The sequence below is a fragment of the Acinonyx jubatus genome, chromosome F2 (genome assembly GCF_027475565.1).
Source record: "Acinonyx jubatus isolate Ajub_Pintada_27869175 chromosome F2, VMU_Ajub_asm_v1.0, whole genome shotgun sequence".
NCBI classification, from domain to species: domain Eukaryota; kingdom Metazoa; phylum Chordata; class Mammalia; order Carnivora; family Felidae; genus Acinonyx; species Acinonyx jubatus.
The window spans coordinates 79533662-79552501 of NC_069394.1; the positions used below are offsets into that span (position 1 = coordinate 79533662).

The window sequence follows — 18840 nt, forward strand, 5'->3', positions numbered from 1 at the left end:
TGCGCCAGCACCATTTATTGAAAAGACTCCAGCGTTTTTAAATTGATTGCTTTTTTAATTGAATGCTACTGATTAAAGACCATGCCTTTGGAATTTTAAACATTCGAAATTTGGTGTGGTTTTGTTATGTGGCACAATATATGGGCAAGTTTTTGTAAATGTATGTGTGAACTTCTAAATAAGGTAAACTGCCAGCAATCTAGATTTGTACACATTATGCAGATTTTTTAATTTATTTTCTTAATTTAATGCTTATTTATTTTTGAGAGAGAGAGAGACAGAGCGTGAGCAAGGGAGGGAGGGCAGAGAGAGGGAGACACAGAATCGGAAGCAGGCTCCAGACTCTGAGCTGTCAGCACAGAGCCCAACGTGGGGCTCCAGCGCACAAACCGTGAGATCATGACCCGAGCCCAAGTCAGACGCTTAACTGACTGAGCCACCCAGATGCCCCACACATGATGCATGTTTTTAAAATCTGCATACCCACATCCTTACTGTTATATAATGTGTGAAACATTATAAAATCAAGTACATATGGCATTAACTAAAACGCTTTTTAGAAAATCAACAATTGTGTGGGAACATTATTGAATTACTTAAATGTCTGCATTAGTTCTTAGAAAAATACTGTTTTACACCTATTATGTATCAGAAAGTAGTGTTCATAGAGCAAAAGTAACTGGTATAAATTGACCATTCATCAGTGGAAAACCGGAGTTTAAAACAGTATTACTTGTTCAAAATCCTTTGTTTTCTACAGTATATTATCTGCCTTTTTAAAAATATTTTTATTTTTAGAGAGAGAGAGAGGGCAGGGAAGAGGGGCAGAGAGAGAGAGAAAGAGAATTTTAAGCCGGCTCCACTCTCAGCATGGAGTCTGACACAGGGCTTCATCCCATGACCCTGGGATCATGAATGGAGCCAAAATCAAGAGTAGATGCTCAACCAATTGAGCCACCCAGGCACCCCTTACCTGCCTTCCTGATACGCATTATTAACATATCACTATAAGTATCGAAGTATACTTATAATGAGACATTCTGGCTATCTATTACTATGTAACAAACTACATACACGTGAATGTTTATAACAATGTACTCATTGTGGCCCCAAATTTGAAACAACCCAAAAGTTCTTCATCCACTAGATAGGCCAACAAACTGGTAGAACAACAAACCAACCATGGAATACGATTCACCAATTCAAAGGATAAACTTCTGACATATGCACCAACTTGAATGGATCTCAAAGGCATTTTACTGAGTGGAAAAATAAAAGTCAATCTCAAAAGATTATATATTATATGATGGCATTTATATAGCATTCTCAAAATGGCAAAATTCTAGAATATGGATTAGTGCTGGGTAGGTAAGTGGGGCTTAAGGGTTAGAACAAGGAAGTTCTTTTGTGGTGTTAAAACAGTTGTATATCTTGATTGTGGTGGTGGTTATGTAAATCTATGCATGGTGTAAATAACATAAAACTACACCCAGCACAAACAAACACACACACATACAAATGGGTTGAGATAAAAACGGGCGAACTCTAAATAAGAGAGTTTGTTTCACGGTAATGTGCAAATGTCCACTGTTGGGACTATGGGGTACTATTTTATAATTATGTAAAAAGTCACCCTGGGGGGAAGCTGGGGAAAAGTTTCACAAGAAACCGACTCTGCAACACCCTTTGAATCTATGATGATGTAAAGAGGAACAGAAAGTTGAAAAAAAGAGACGGTCCGAATACAGCACCGCTGTCCCTCGCTGCATCTATGATGGGCATTCGGTCACAGTTGCTGGAGGGAACACTTACCACTTGTGTGTTCTCTAGCTTCTTACCCCATGTTGCTCATTTACCCTGCACGATGGTTCCATAGAGAGATCCTCATGAAACATGATTTCATGTTCTTTCCCCATTCTCAGAGTGCCACCACTAATGACGCCATAATGTCTGGTCCCATTTCAACTCAGCCATGCACTCATCTGAGTCTGCCAACCAACCTCAACAATTTTCTGAGGGTCCGTTTCCTAACCTGACAATCTGCCAGTGACTACATTTCAGGTTGTACCTTGTAATGAGTCCGTGGTTCTGGACATCCCTCCTTGGCCTCATTACACTCTAACCTTCTTGAGGTCCGAGACTGAGCTTAGTCTTTAAAAGGGAAACTCTGCTGTATTACTCTGCATGCCGAGGTGGCCTACGAATACTTGTACGAACAGAAACCACTAAATTAGGAGCTGTGCCCTCCTCTACTCATCAGTATTCTGACCACTTCACGGTGAAATTTAGAATTTTGGCAACGCCAACAAAACAAGTGTGGAACACAGATTTTTTTCTAACTATTTTGTTTTCTACAAAGTACATTCACCCTTCTTTATCAAAGACTCAAGAATTTAACGTGGTTGAAATATCGTATCTTCATGTACTAACGTATGAATCTCGTTATCTCATTTTACACTTCCATATATTGTAGAAATTTAAGAAAATTGAAGACCGTTCACTTAATCACTTACATAACTAAAGTTTTTACTGTTTTAGCAGAGCTAGTTGATATAGTAAACCCATTCATTAAACTTTAATCTGCCTTGAACTTCCCTTCAAAACATCCCAGAAAATTACAAACCCACCAGTATTCCAGGAACTGGCATATAGCTTGAACAACCGAATACACAGATCTAACGATGTTCTATAATGTCTTGATTCACTATCATCTGTTAAACATTTATTGCTAATTCACTTTATAACGTGCTTTATTAAAAGTCATTAAAAACGGCAGCTGCATCCCGTAATCATTTCCTAAATATAAAGACTGCATTTATAAATGATCTCCTTGTTCAAAATACTGCCATACAGCTCACAAACTCTTTGTTGGAAGCCAGAAAGCTTTTATTCTTCACAAAAAGAAATGCTAAGTAATTCATCCATTGCCAAACTTTTTTTTTTTTTTTTTTTTTGGCCATGTATCGGCCTTGTTCCAACTGCTCAATTTCCATGTTCGTGAAGAGTAGTTATGATATAGTCTCAGATTGATACCTGAAACTTTTATGTATTTGAGTTCCATTTTGCTCCTAGGACTCAATATCTTAATGTGTACGCATTCTTGATAAACCTGAAAAGGCTGAGTGATTTGGCTCTTATGCAAATATTCTGGGGCTACACATGGAAGGAAGCAACTGTATTTCATTTGGAGTTTTGTTAATTCTGTTCAGGAGAAAATAGCCTGTTGGGGGGCTTTACATGCTTATAAAAATAGCATAAGGGGTTTCTAAGCTTCATTTAATTGATTATTCTACGATTACACTGCTTTTATATATGTCAAGGCATTTTCACAGAGAACTAAAGTTTGGATATGATTTAAAGAAATTCATTTTCACAAAATTCGCATCGTACGTAATAGAATTGCTTCTTTCTCAAAACAATTTCATGTATTCATAAGCATAACTGGTAAATATTTAGCAGTTTTCAAATTTTTGATAGTATCCCCTAAAATAATGCAGGATACCTGTGATTTATTCAGTAGACGTATGTGTGCATATACTACTTTAAACAGGACCCACAGGTAGGATGAAAAAATCCTTTAAAAAAAATGTTGCCATTTGCTATGCCAGGTGAAACATCAGTGTAACAGAAGATGACCATAACTACCAAAGTAGACACGAATCGCTACAACGATTGGTAAGTTTATGGAGGAATGAGAGAAGGATTATAACCAAAGAGTTGCCTTTAGTAAGCTCATTTGCATTTAAGTCATGGAAATTTACAATTGGCAGGAAAGAAATTATTCCACGTCTCAAATGAGGCCAGGACAAAAAAACACAAAAAACAAAACAAAACAAAACCAAAATCAAAAGGAAAGGAGTTGATTACCTCACAGAGAACTTTGTGTAAACCCATAACCAGATCATTCCTTGTGCCCATGGATTGCTACCTAGCCTAACACTGCCAGGTATACAGACACTGGCGCAGGAATTCCATTCAGATAATAGTTGGCAGCATTACCTGCCTTACCTCTCCCCTTTGCCCTCCTCCACATTGATAAACACCTCCTGTCCTCTATGGCTTAGCCTCCCAGAGAATCACTGACTCCATGCCCGACGGTGACTCAAATGTGCCTCATTGATTCAAAGCAAAAGCTCACATTGCCACTGTATACCATTGGATTCCATGGGAGATGAGGGAGTAAATCACCCACTGTTTGGTGGCACATTAACTCCTTCAGGGTTACTGGGGAGTCTTTTAGTGCACTGAAAAGGTAATTTGGTAAATGGCACACTAGTGGTTTAGAAAAGTGGCCTCCAGGGGTGCCTGGGTGGCGCAGTCGGTTAAGCGTCCGACTTCAGCCAGGTCACGATCTCGCGGTCCGGGAGTTCGAGCCCCGCGTCAGGCTCTGGGCTGATGGCTCAGAGCCTGGAGCCTGTTTCCGATTCTGTGTCTCCCTCTCTCTCTGCCCCTCCCCCGTTCATGCTCTGTCTCTCTCTGTCCCAAAAATAAATAAACGTTGAAAAAAAAAATTTTTTTTTTAAAAAAAGAAAACTGGCCTCCAAAAAGTGGATAATTTACTCCTTTGGTGCTAAGGTAAAGCCGGGCAATGGGGAATTTGAGTGGCTTGAGAAAGGAATTTGAATATTAGGCAAGAGCAAATATCTTGTTTGCCTGAACTCTTTTGGAAAGTCTAGCCGTTCGGATGGACGTCGCAATACTTCTGTGGTCCTTCTAGGTCATTCAGCTCAATGAGAGATAAAAAGTACAGAGGAGGCTTAGGTCTGAAGATCTCTTGTACTCAATTTCATACTCAGAAAGTTCTTTTAGAAAAATATGTAAATATTACACACCTAAAGCAGAAAGGACCAATAATATAGATACGGATACAAAGGAGGATATAATGAAAAAGACGTTATTATTTGAAATTAATTTCAGCCTTTCAGGTAAAGTCAATACTACGTTGCATCATTATTAATGGAGAAAAGTTCATTTTCCAGTAACTGAAACAAAAGAACAATTATTGCATATTTTACATATTTTATGTGATCCCCTAAAATAAGTATTGAAATAATAGGAAAAATAAAAGCTTATAAGTAGATCTCTTCCCAAGTATTATGTGTATCTCTTTTAGATTTACTCTGTAACAAACGATATTTTCTCTCACCAGACCTCCATCACCACAGGCAAGATTTGCAACAAAGTAATGCAACAAAGTATTCACTTTCCCAGAAATGTGGTCTCGCCAGATTTTAATGGGGGTTGTGAACTGGGAGTGAAAAGGTAACTGTATTGCTTCTTATACATTCTTAGCATGAATGTGGTAGCCCTTGGCCTTAGTTTGACCCTTAAGACCTCACACTCTTAAAGGTTATCTGAACCAGTTTTCAAAAACTGTTCTCTCCAAGATGCCCAATGACTGACTTTCGTGTGAACCCAAAGGCACTTGAATCCTTATTACTTTTACTTCCACAGCATCAACAGTGTTAACCAATCAACAGTGTTCTTGAAATGTTATGTATTTTCCCTCACACGTTTCTAAGTATTTTTTTCTAATCCGCTCTCCTATTACTTTTCCATTCCCAAATATGGATGGTTACGTTCATAAACAACTACCTTCCCTTCATTCTCTTAAATAGTTAATATATTTTCCTAGTTTCAGAAATAATCTTTATTGTGATAACCGAGTCTCGTAAGTCAGGTTTTACCCTCTTTCTGAAACAAAGGGTTCCTTCACCTGCCATGTGGCTGTTATACCCCACCACTCCTCTGACGTGTCCCAAGTCGGATGTGACACGGTTCCTTCCAAAGAACAGCATTTTATATTTATATGCTTTAGCATTTTTCTGGTGCGTATTGAATACGTTATCTCATATGGTCTCTCCTTCTTGATTCTTCTTTTGTTTATTAGTGGCATCACTCTCATCTCTTCATCCAGTTTTAATTGACTCCTTTTTTAACCTTATCCCATTAGGTCACATTCCTATCACCTCCAGTCTGAATTACTGCAACAGAATTAACGCTGGTCCTTCATGACTCCATGATGCTTTGAAATTATGACTTCAAAATGTCATGAGGTGGTCCACAAACCTCCCTATCTATATAAGATTAGGGTCGACATAATATGGGAGCCCTTCAAGATCCTCAAGAATCTAAACTCCTCCAGTAACTTTGTAAAATGTCAGTAAAATACAGTTGCTGAGTTTTATTTTTATCACAATCTACAGCAAGTGAAGCATGTGTGAGGCGAGATATGCAAGTAACAGGTGCCAGTGCGTCCCCCCAAACCACCTATAGAATGTGGGAAAGTACAAAGTATTAACCAAACCTTAATTGTAAGTTAATCTAGACAGAAATCTAGAGAATTGATTTAATCTAGAGAAAACTTGCCCTGATCGCAGTTATCTCATTTGCAAAACAGGAATGACAGTCAACCTCACAGGCCTGCCATGACAATCACATGAGACTCCCTAACGGGGATTTAAAAAAAAAAAACAAAAAAAAACCAACACTGTAAACATCATACAAAATGCCAGAGAATCATAGTATGAATGGAAATTAAAGGCAAAGGTGAAGTTTCCCGGAACATATCATGTTCTACGAAGATTCGATACAACAATGTCAAGGGACTTTCTTAAAATGTATTGTCCTAGAAAGAAAACACAAAACGGAAAATAAAAATCAGTTCACTGGGTGGGGAACAGGTAAATCACTTGAAGGATTTATAAGCAGAGAAAATGATGAGCTCGAAGAGAAGAAACGCACAGCCTGTCTGTGAAGTGAATGAATTAGATGAACTACTTATTCTTATTTACCTCAAGTGAATTGAGGTAATTTGTGCCCTACTGTATTAGGGTAATTAGGGCAATTGTGCCCGATTGTATTACTTCTTGGTCATATTGTCTATCGTACGTGGCGCAAGATGTAGGCAATTAATCTGCGTTTAGGAGTGTTACTTCTTCAAGATTAAAACCAGACCAGAGAAAAACAAAGACAAATAGTCTAGTGAAAATGGAGCAGGATTATCATATGATAAATGAGGATATATTATTTAAAACTGCTGGGAAAAAAAAAGAAAGGAAAGAAAAACACCGCCAAGGAAAACGCTATCCAGCAAGAAGTACTCTTCCTTGCACTGGTCTCTTCTCTTACACTGTTTGTATGGCCTTTTGACATTACTCACTTCGGAGCAATAAAGTAGAAAGGACACCCGCAAAGCTTTGGTGCACGAATGACACTGAAGGGCACATTGCCTACATTTCAGCTTAAAAGGTTCTTTCTTAGAAAAGCAAGCTCTTGGAGACACAATAGGCCTCGGAGCCCACTTTGGGGGAATATTCTATCAGCACTGGATGATGAGATGACTTGGAAATGTTTCGTAGGCTGGCCGGTAACACGACAGCGGACAGCTGCTGTTCCTTCTATCCCGTAAGACAGCCCCCCTTTCCTTCCTGAAGAGTGCACTAAAATCTGTGTTGGGGGACAGGGGGAGTGCTTTGCGCTTAAAAGACTACTGTCTGTTACCAATAAATGATTATCTTCCCTTCTCTTCACCTAACAGGTTAGTCAAGGTTAGCATCGGAGTTACTGTTGCTGCTGCGTCCATACGAGAAAAGAAAGATAATAGTAAGAAGAGAGGCTAGAAGAAAATACATTATGGAATACTGTTGACCTATCCCCATTCCTATTTATTCTATAAACTATTTTTCCCCCGCTATATTTTTGACCATCAAAGACATGGACTATCTACTTCATATCAGCCACTCCTCATTATTTGAGATTTATTGCTTGGAAACTTCTACAAGGTATTAAGATGAAGGGTTTTTTTGTTTTTTGTTTTTTTGTTTTTTGCCAAGTCATGGTTCATTCTCATATTTTTAGATAAAAAAACAGAGAGGACTAGTAAAAGACTCCGACTAAGCACGTCGGGTTTAACAAATGCCACTCAACTCAGAAGAGTATGGCTCTGCGGGCTACAGGACAAAATGCACCCTATGTACTGTGAGGCCAGCTTGTGATGCACTTGGTTCTATTAAAAAGAAAAAAAACTCGAAATGTTAAATTAGCTGAAAATGAGGAGATTGCACACAAAACTCTGCTGTCAGTTCCCAGAGTTTGCTCTAATTGAGGAGAATTGAGAGTCAGGAAACTCCTGGGGGTGGGGGTGGGGTGGGGGGGGTATTGCTCTCAGCAGTTTGCTGCAGGCCCTACTGGCCAGCCACACTCAGTAGCTTACATGCCTGAGCCCCGTAGGCATTGCAAGTTACAATCTACACAAAGAAATGTAGGTTTAGATGTGTCAACGGAAAAAGAAACGGCCTATAGGACAAAGCGTGAAGAAGAGAGCCAGGTAGTGTAAGTATGGTATGCTTTGGAAGACAACACAGGAGATTTGTCTGTAAAAACAGTAAGAGAAAATGGTGGGACGGTCAGAGCCACAGGATGTGGATGGGGAACAAGCTACCTAAATAACAAACACCACCAACTTGACCGATTTCCTGCTGGGTGGGGGCAGGGCACTTAGCCCTTCTACATGCCCTATTCCCAACCACGCGAGAGGTGGAAATCTTTCGTTTTACACATGAAAATAAAGAGACTCAGAGTTTACATCCATTGCCCAAGTTTGTATAGCTAATGAGACTCAATTCCAGGATTCAACTGATTCTAAATGCCATGCACTTTTCACCATAAGGGAATGTTTTCAAGAAAAAAGATCTGAGGGAAACAGAAGAAAAGTTTTGAGCTCAGCTACACCTATGGGTTTCTGTGTGTTTGTTTTCTAAGAGACATGATAATGATTTCCCAAAACAATCAAGAAAATGCTGAGCTAGTAAAATAAGATAAAGTGATTAACCCAAGGTCATATAATCAGTTGATGAGAAAATGACATTTGATTCTAGACTTCCTATGTACTCAATGTAAGTTTAACGATGTAATTGATACTCTTTGCTTATCAACATTTTAAATTTCTTAATCTCAGAGACTTCCTTATTTCTCATCATGGATCCCTTTGAAAACATTTAAAGAGAATGTATTATTTTTTCAACTGTTTTATATGAATATATAACATTACTGTTAAAATTCTGGTACAATTTGGAAAGACTCGTACATTCTGTGAACTTATTTAGTGAATTTATCAAGTAAGTATTTATTCCTGTAAAAATTAAATCTTCAGCTCTGAAATGCTGAGTAACTGGTAATATATTTGCTGAATATAAATGTATTTATAACTACTTTACAAACTGTAATTTGTAAAATCTGTGCATGTACATTAAATGTGATGAAGTGACAAAAAATTAACCACTATTCTAATGCATTGATTTGATGACTCTTTTAATTAAAAAAAAAGTACTATTACTTTAGCTTTGCTAATAATTTCAAGACTAAATCTGTGAAAATCTGGAATGATCTTCTGATGCTTTGTATAGAACAATCTTCATAATAATTCAAAGATAAAGATTTTGGTCACATGACATATTTTAATGGCCTTTCATTTCCTGCTTTTTTTTTTTTCCAATTTCCTTTCTCTGTTGTTAATTTCCTATTTCCTTTTTGGAAACTGATAACAAATAAAACCAAAAAAAAAAAAAAAAACTTTACATTCTATCAATAAGTAGGTAATTTTATAATTTTCATCACAATTTAGATTTCTTAAACATACTATCAGAGTATTTTTAGTGATACTACAGAAATCTGTAAAGACTGCATGTTCAAATAATTACATTAAAAAATTATAGTCACTTTTAAAACTTAATTTAAGGAAAAAAAAAAACAAAACAGCAATGGGATGTTCTTGAGATTTCCTGAGACATTCCCAAGTAGAATCTAAGCTTTGGGCTAATCTTCACAGCATTTCCAGGACATCCCCCTGTATTGGTCCACGTTGTCCACACTTCTCTCCATCCTCGCTAGCTCTAAATCAAATCAAATGCATTCTGATGTGTTTTTAGATATTCAGTTGTAAAGTCCATTTAATCCCGTGAGTCTCCTTATTAACTAATAATATCATTCTTCCTTTACAGATCGGAAAATGGTGACACAAAGGTAGTGATTGCTCCATTTAAGGTCAAAATGAAAGTAGTTAAAATGAACTCGAGTGATGCTGACCTAGGCCTGGCTATTTGGTATGAAACATGGTGTTAATTTTGAGTAATAAACATTTTTAAACCAGGCCCTACCTGCATTCTCATATTGATTCAATTAAAAACTGTAAGAAAATTGGTGCTGAATTAACAGGAAATACGATATTCCCTACACCTAAGTTCTTAAATGTAAGACACATGGTGACCATATAGTTAGTAATCAGCAGGGAATTTTTCAATGAATTAAGGAATTAATGCTCTTAACGATTATTTACAATAATTCAAAGATACAGCACTCTAATGTCCAAAATGTTCTCAAAAGCATCATATTGTGACTTTTCAACCTTTCATAGACTAGGCATTCATTCCACAAATATTTATATCCCACATATATAAAGCACTGTACCCTAATTGGTAGGTAAATATCTTCTTTCAGGGAAGAAAAATTAAGTTTCAGTGGGTTGAGTGACTTATCCAAGCTCTAATGACAAGCAGTTCAAGAGCCCCGATCTTCTAATTGTCAAACAGTACTTGTTCTGCTACATCATAATGCCTCACATATTTTGTACTGCAACATGTTGGTCTCTTTCAACACACGCCATGTACAACTCATTCTCCTAAGCTAAATGGAGAGAATATACCTAAATAAGAGGTCTCTCTCCATTTGAGTGCTATTCTATGACTCACTGTACAGGTTTTTGGGCAGGTGAGATGATATAGAAATAACTTCTGACTTACAATATGCTTTTCTTCGCCAGTGGCTTCTGCCTTGCTTGTTAGAATTGGATGAATAAGTGACTGTTTGCCTGGAATTTACATTGTTAAGTGGTACAAAAATAAAAATTGATTACCGGGTGCCTTCTTAAGCTCCAATAATAAGCATTTCATGCTTCTATGTGTTTTGATAAATATGTGTATAACTTGATTCCAGCTCAAGCAAAAATTCCAAAGGCAGACAGGGTATTCACATCCAATATGATCTGATGATATCAATACTTACCTTAGAATATCAAATTAATATTTAGATGGGCTACACCAAAAGTTCACCAAGAAGTAGCTTTATAGCATTTTTTTTATTGATTAAAGATTCAGGCCAGAACTCCCTGCTTCATTCTCAACGTTTCATTCTCAACGTTTATTTCTTACTAAAAGAAGAGCAACTGAACACATTCCAGGGCTCATTGTTAATTACCCTCTGTCCTATATACACTTTACATTTTCCTGATTATGCAATCCTATTTCTTTCTTCCCTTTTGAGTGTAAGCAACAGCCAACAGTACTTAGCCCTACCAGCAAAACATCCGCCCTCCTCGGCAACCCCAGGAGAGGGGATGTTGAATTACCCTGTCTGGTACTGGCCAAACCACATGCATTAACAGACCAAAATCATTATCAAAACAGCTTACTTTAATAAGATATGGATGTCCTGGAATAAATTATAGATTGCTCTTTAAAGACAGGTGATTCTGTACAAAAGGAAGATGTGGTTCATTAGCCCATCAACTCTTTTTTTTTTCTTCTTCTATTTTTGGAGGAGAGCGGTTAGATATTAGCATGTAGGCAGGCATTGAGTTCGCCTGCAAAAGCCTATCTCAATGTAATGACATTTCCCCAAAGACAAGGATTGACACGAGCTTCCACGTACCTTGCCCGAACTTGGATGGGTGAGTTAGAGTTATTTATTCCTATGGTTAAATCTCCAAAGGAATTAGGCAAAGGTAACTTATTACTCTGTGCAGTTCAGCCACACATAGGGCAAGCCTGCCCCCTCTACCTCTAAGAAGGTAACTGCGGCCACAAACCCACAGCTATGCTTCCTGGAATACATCTCTGCTTTCTTTTTATGCTCTGCCGACCAGGGGAGTCTCTCTATGTTAATTCATTGACATCCAAAATAAAAGCCTAACAATATTCTATAACTCTCTTAAAACATGATTAGTCATTCTACATGGTAATTTTACTTCCACATCTCTCAGATTAGGAAAAAAAAAAATCTGGTGGTGTTAGGAGAACATTTTTAAGTCTCCTGGGAAGGAATCCAAATCAATGGCACATTTTCTTTTCCTCAGATTATCATTTCTGACCTATATAGGGCAAAATAGCCCCCAAGGAGCTCAGTGACATAGATGCCTCTGCTCCCTTTCTGCTAAGCAAGCAGGTTCATGGTAAGCAGTAAGTGACAGTTGAGAATGATTTTTCCTCAGAGTGTAACTGCCACTCTAAGCCAATGGAAAATAAGGGCCCATCGACTCAGCAACAAATCCCATCTTCACTGCCTCAGATGATTTCTGTGTTGAAATTGAGGGGTGTAGGTATGGATACGCATTAGAGGCGTTTTATCATCAGTTATATACGAACTATGAAATTAAAAGAGAAACCTAAAGTTACTATAATTTTTCAAAGGGGCAAACTATTTCCACAGTGTTGCATATGCATATAGCATCACATGTATTTACATGATTGTAAAAGTCCATACTTGTAAGTCAACACTGTCCACTGAACTGAATGTTCTCGTTGGAATTGATCAAGCTCTTAGTGAAATGTCAGGCAGATGCTATAAATTTGTGTAACTGCCTTTACCCAGTGAACCCTTTTATTAAAGCAGAATGCTTATCAAGGTCACTGTGAAAGATTGTTCTTTTAAAGCTCCAGGGGAAGACTTCAGAAATACAAATCAACAGAAAACAGATTTAATTAACACTTGAAAGTTTATGGTTTGTCAAGAACCTATTGGCCTATCGCTTTTTGGATTTCAGTGGCAAATACATTTTGTAGAATGAAGAAGTCAGAATGCTATCAAACCCCAGCTCTCCTAAAAAGGCACGCTAAAGCTTCTCATTTTCTGCCTCTGGCAGATCTGGTTTGAGCCGGGCGTCTTAAGCTTTAAAAGGCTGGAAAGACTATGCTAAGTAAAAATGTGTGTATTTCTTGAGGTAAGATTCTACAGGTGTAAGTATACTTGGGGGTTGGGGTAGAAGGAAGGATCAAGGGTGTCTGTATAAATGTGTTTGTTCTTATACATGGTTTGGCAAATTACAATCATATAAAATATGATAGAAGAGATGGCTAACCCATCTCTACTTGTAACTTTGAGTCTTGCATACTGTATAACACAGATAAGATCACTTTAAACTGCATGCGTAAGACAAAAAAAAAAAAAAAAAAACCCAGGCTTTTACAAAATGCCAGATTATATTAGTTTTGAAAAAAAAAGACACACACAAATTCGAAAACATATTAGATCAGCACTAAAAAAAATACCCAACCAAGAGTTTACTATAATCATAAAAGGCAATATATATTATTTTTAATATTCTCGTCACATAAGAGGCTCAGAGAAGTAAAATATCCTATTTAATGAGGCAAGAGGTTTCCTGAGATCACGATGTAGGAACAATCTTTTAAAAATAAAATTATATCCTCCTTAATCCACAAGGCAAGGTAATAGTGTTTATGTTTATAATCTTTCTGTTACAACCTTTATTTAAAAGATCATCAGCGTTGTAAGTAAATAGAACAGCATTATCACTTACCATCCAAGTAAAGGAATTAGAAGTCTTTCAGTTTCTCTAACGTAGGGATGTGACTAGATCTGGAACCTCCTCTCACAAAGCTGTTTCCAAAACAGTTGCAACCCTCTGGTGAGCATTCTGTTTATATCATGAAGTGTGGGCCTTTGAGCATTCCGACCCCTTCTGCGGAGCCCATGATTTTTCAGAGCCTCTAAGAACTTCAACCTCACTCTTCTGGGTGCATTCCTCCCAGCCCCCTACGGAGAATTATTCTTGAAGTTGTTGCTGGGAGTTTAATCTGCAGAACCAGAGGACTCCTCAGAGCCCTGGATTGTAGTTTAGCAGGTGGATGAGAAAGGTTACTTTTCGTCTACCAAGGAAAGTGGGGGGGGGGGGACCAGGGGGTATCAGGAGGCACCGCCTTTTAGCTGCGAGGAGCAGGGAGCCCAGATGCCTGTGGCGACGACAGTGGCGGCAAGGGCAGCGCAGGTCCGTGGCTGTGGCTGCAGCCCGGTCCGGAGACGCTGTCCATCCCCTCCGGTGCTGAAGTAGAAGGACCGGGGCCCCCCAGCCCGTCCCCAGATCGCACTTTCCTCCACCAGCGAATGCAAAGGGCTTCCTTGTCTTGAGTCTCACCTGCTTTCCTCTGGCGCTTTGTATTTTGGTAGGGGTTAACGGTTTCTCCAAAATAATACTCTCAGACTTGTTTGGTGGCAACGTTTCCGGGCATTATCTGACCCTGGAGGTAGGAATCCGTGGGAGATGAGATGTGAGCCTCTCCTGACTTTTCAGTGGCCCTGAACGAGTTTCCTAATGCTAGAAATGAAAGGAAACGCACGCACAAGCGCGCGCATACACGCGCACGAGGAAGGAGGGGGGAGAGAGAGAGGGAGAGAGGGAGGGAGAGAGAGAGAGAGAATATGAATAAATATAGATTATGTGCCGTGGAAAATCCAGAGTTTCTTTGGGTCTCTAATTACATTAAATGGAAAGGGCTGTTTTGGACGACTCCGCAATCTTGATTACCAATGGGGGGGGGCGGGGGGAGACCACACTTAAATTCTGAAAAGCCCCATCTGAAATCCCTGGGTTAGACACAGTAGAGAGGTCGTGGGTCTTTCTTGGACCTTCCAAGCAGAAATGACAGGTTCGTTAACAACATAAAAGGACAGAGGACGAGAAAAGGGAAAGAGAAGGCATGTCGGCTTTGCTACCTTTAAACGCTGCTGAACTGGATCGGAATCCTTGCAGAGCAGCTAAGAGGATCCAGCCGGACGCGGTTCGTGTGAGTGGCAGTGCTTGGGGAGTCGCGTGAAACGGCTCGGCCGGCCAGCCGGGAGCCTCGGGAGGCTGCGTTCCCGGGGCAGTGCTCTCGCGCCGCCCACGGCCCAGGGTCCCGCAGGGGTGTGGGGAGAGTCTGATTCCACAAAGGATCCAATAAGAAATGCGTAAAGTCAGCGGGAGGGCTCGACCATCCCCGCCCCTGTAAAGCCAGAACAATGCCCAACCCACCGGGCCCTTGGCCTGGGTTTTCCTCGCACCCCCTAGTCTCCGAGGCCGCCCCTAGCCCCTCCGGGCCGGAGTCCCCCAGGCCTTGCAGCCGCTTCGCTCCCGCCGTGCGCGGGTCCCCCACTTCTGCCCATTCCACCTGCTCTCAACAACCGGCTGACAGCACGCCCGGGGAAGGGCTTGCGTGGGTGGTCCCCAGGGCGGCCACCGAGGGATTCGCCGCCCACGCTCTACACGGGTGGGTGCAGCAGACACGACAGCGGGGAGCTGGGGAATTGGCGCACACCGCGTTGAAACTGTTGGGAAACTGATCCAAATCCTACCCGCCTGGAAGCTACGTGTAAGTGAAGAGGGAAAATACAGTGCACGTAGCCCACCCCTTCAGGCTCGGAACTTGTGTGCATTTCTGCGCCAGGAAATTGAGTACACTTGGGAGGAAATTAGGGAAAGAATTACTGCGGGTGCGGGAGGGGCGCGGGAGCGGGGAGGTGGAGCGAAGCACTAATTTCTGCAGGGCGGTAGAAGAGGGGCTGGCGCTGTCGCCGGCCTCCCCCCCTCCCCGCCCCCCGGCACTCTCTCCGCATCCTGGCCCCCGATTCTGCCCGCAGCGACTAAGCCCGGAGTGCAACTGTCCTCCCCCGCGTCCATCGCGGACGGGCGCGCAGATCCGGGCGGTCCAGGCGGGGTGGCCGGTCTCCGCCTCCCGCAGGGGACGCGCGCTCCGCGAGGCGCGGGCGGAGCGAGGGGCTGGGGGCGGGGGGGCGCGAGCGGCGGGCACGGGGCTCGCTGGTCCTCAGGAGCTGAAACGTGGTTGCACCGGGATCGCTCCGGCGGGTTATTTACTCACAAGCGAAGTCCGTGTTTTCCTTGGACTTTGAGCTGTTTGGCCGCGCTGCGCCCCCTTCCCTGCCCGGGCGGGGGAGCCCCGGGCTCGAGCCGCAGGAGGCCGCGCGCAGTGGAGACGTTGCGCGCCGCGAACGCTGTGTGGAGCTCGCCTCGCAGGAATCGTGCGCAGGGGACCTCACTCCACCGGCCTGCAGGGCGGGTTCAAGGCGCGACCTCGGAACGCTGGTCGCTTGGGGCTCGTGGGGAAGCGGGGGGGCTTTGCTCAGGACGGTGGTCAACGAAGTTTGCCTTTTCCTTAAGCAAGTGTAGACCAACGCAGGCTTCCTGTGTCTGTGGACGCGAGTGCGTGTCTTCCGTACCAGGAAGTTTCAGAAAGTGCCCGGGTTTTGCCGGAGGACGAAACTCAGCCTGGATGAGGGCTCCACTCCTCAGGTGCCGTCCTCTCTCGGTCGGTGCAGAGGCGTCTCTCCGCGGTGATTCTATGCTGATCCCAGTTGATTCCACTGATGGTTTGAATTATTTTCTCCAGACACGTAGAAGCAAGAAAAATGGCACAAATTTAACGCACCCAATAAAAGAAGGGCATTTAAATGAGGCACAGAGTACAAACATGTTACTAATTGAAAACATATGCACTTGATTATTCAGACCTAGAGGAACAGATTCTCTTTCTAAACACTGATTGACGTGAATGCACAGTCTCTCTGTCTCTCTCTCAATCTCTCACCCCTTCCTTCTCTCTCTCTCTCTCTCTCAATGTCTCACCCCTTCCTTCTCTCTCTCTCTCTCTCTCTGCCAGAAAGAGAAAAAAGCAGTTGATTAATTTGAACTGTCCCAGTAAGATTATGTTCTTCGATGTCTTTTTTTAAAGAAGCAAAATCCACTCCATGTTTTGCCTTATCAAGTTGTATAACCAGTTATGGAAATTAAGGTGATGAAAATTAAATTCAGTCTAACATCTGATGCTACAAATGAATACAGGAAGTACAACAAAACCAGGGACAGATACACTGGGAACAATCAAACAAATGTTTTCTTTCTTTATTTTTTTAAATGTTTATTTATTTTTGAGATACACAGAAGCTGAGTGGGGAAGGGGCAGAGAGAGGGAGGGAGACACAGGATCCGAAGCAGGCTCCAGGCTCTGAGCTGCTAGCACAGAGCCTGACGCGGGGCTTGAACTCCTGAGCTGTGAGGTCATGACCTGAGCCCAAGTCGGAAGTTTAACCAACTGAGCCACCCTGGCGCCCCCAATCAAAGAAATGTTTCAAGAAATGTCATCCTTGTAGCAGATTTTAAAACAAAAATTAATCTAAATTTGTATTGTTTTGTTACTATTTTTAAAATGTAAACATAATAAAATGTGAATGTGAAACATCAAAACAGTACAGTATATGAAGCATCACATTCACAAGAAAATGTTAATACCCTAGAATGGTTACTTGAATCCTAAACCAGGTCACTCAATTTCTGTGTTTACAGAACTGGGATACAATCCCCACCCAGCCGGCCCTCACAGCATAGAAATCTTAGAAAATACTACTTTGTGAAACATTTTGGAAACAATTGGAAGTCCTTTGAAGGGGGAGTTTGAAATGCAAAGCAAAACTTTCGTGCAATGAGATCCAGAGTAACGATCACTGTATACAAAACTTTGACCTTTGGTATAACTTACACAAGCCTCTGATTTTGAGCCACCTTGACACCATATATAAAATGGTGATAATTCCTGCAAACTGCATTGAATTGTCATAATCAAAAATAAAAGCAATGTGTGTAAAATCTTAATATCTTTGTATGTTTCTATAAAAAGGTGATATTATCTACGGAATAACCCTTGATCACTGCTTCTACATTTCAATTTCAAGACTGGATAGATAACTTGAGGATTCTGGTTTGGTTTTGTTTTTATTGGCATATTTTTCTCGTTTCTGTGTTTCACTTATGTTTCCTGTTCCCAATACCCACATCTGATTCTTTTAATCAAAGGCTTCAGCATCATTTTGGCCGATATTTTCTTTGTTTAAATACAACTAGGTGTTACCTACCTATGACCAATGATTTCTAATCTGAAAAATGATCCTATTTAAAATTGTTCTTTTTATTTTTTTAATGAAATGTTGAGTTTGTGGGGGAAAAATCCCAAAATGTAGAAAGCATGGCTGAAAAGAGTCATTCCAAGTAGAGTCAAGGAGGACCTTGAGAGAGCAGGGCTATGCAGGCCTTCTGTTTCGATTCTTGGAATACCATGAACTTTTGTCAATTGCTCTGGATCGCCTCCAGCTAAGGCGTTCTAATTTGCTTTGCTGAGTTATCATCAGGTGAACCTAGAGGACTTTGTGTTTGCTTTTGTATTAGTTAAGCTCAATTGACTTCAGTTACAGGAGTAAGGTGGATGGGATTTCAGAACTCCACTGGCTTCAAAGTAGCTGAAGCACAAAAATTCATCAGTTACCTTTGTTTGCTTTTTCTGTTGGGGAAGGTGACTTGTAGAGGTCAGAGAAACTTAGCAAATTGGGCCATGTAAACCACCGCTGCCCATGTGTAAGTGGTTTCATTGTAGACAATGGCTCCCTGACCACCTACTTATTTATTTTTTTCTTAAAAAAGACGTTGAGTATGACTTGCTTAAAAAAAAAAAAACGAAGTGTGACATTTGTTACTTGGAGAAGCTACATAACCTTTTTGAGTCTGTGTCTAATGTTTACTTATTTTAAGAGACAGAGTGTGAGCAGGGAAGGGGCAGAGAGAGAGGGAGACACAGAATGAAAGCAGGCTCCAGGCTCTGAGCTGTCAGCACAGAACCCAACACGGGGCTCGAACTCAAAAATCGGGAGATCATGACGTGAGCCGAAGTCTGACGCTTCGTCCACTGAGCCACCCAGGTGCCCCTGCTGCTTCAGTTTAAAATA

General features: G+C 41.0%; 1 protein-coding gene across 3 annotated transcripts in view; it reads right to left on the reverse strand.

Annotated features, from left to right (window-relative positions):
* The window catches only part of SNTG1 (syntrophin gamma 1), an 886518-nt gene extending 870865 nt beyond the window's left edge, over window positions 1–15653 (reverse strand). Inside the window, exons 1-2 of one of the 3 annotated variants that reach the window (XM_027042820.2) lie at window positions 14788–15653; window positions 13595–14389 (exon numbers count right to left, since the gene is read on the reverse strand). The gene's annotated coding sequence lies outside the window, so the exon portion shown is untranslated. Of the gene's footprint in view, window positions 1–1812; window positions 3843–13594; window positions 14390–14787 lie in introns of those variants that run through there. The other 2 variants (XM_027042821.2, XM_053208542.1) reach the window with 2 other exon arrangements.
* Between the last annotated feature and the right edge of the window lie 3187 nt (window positions 15654–18840).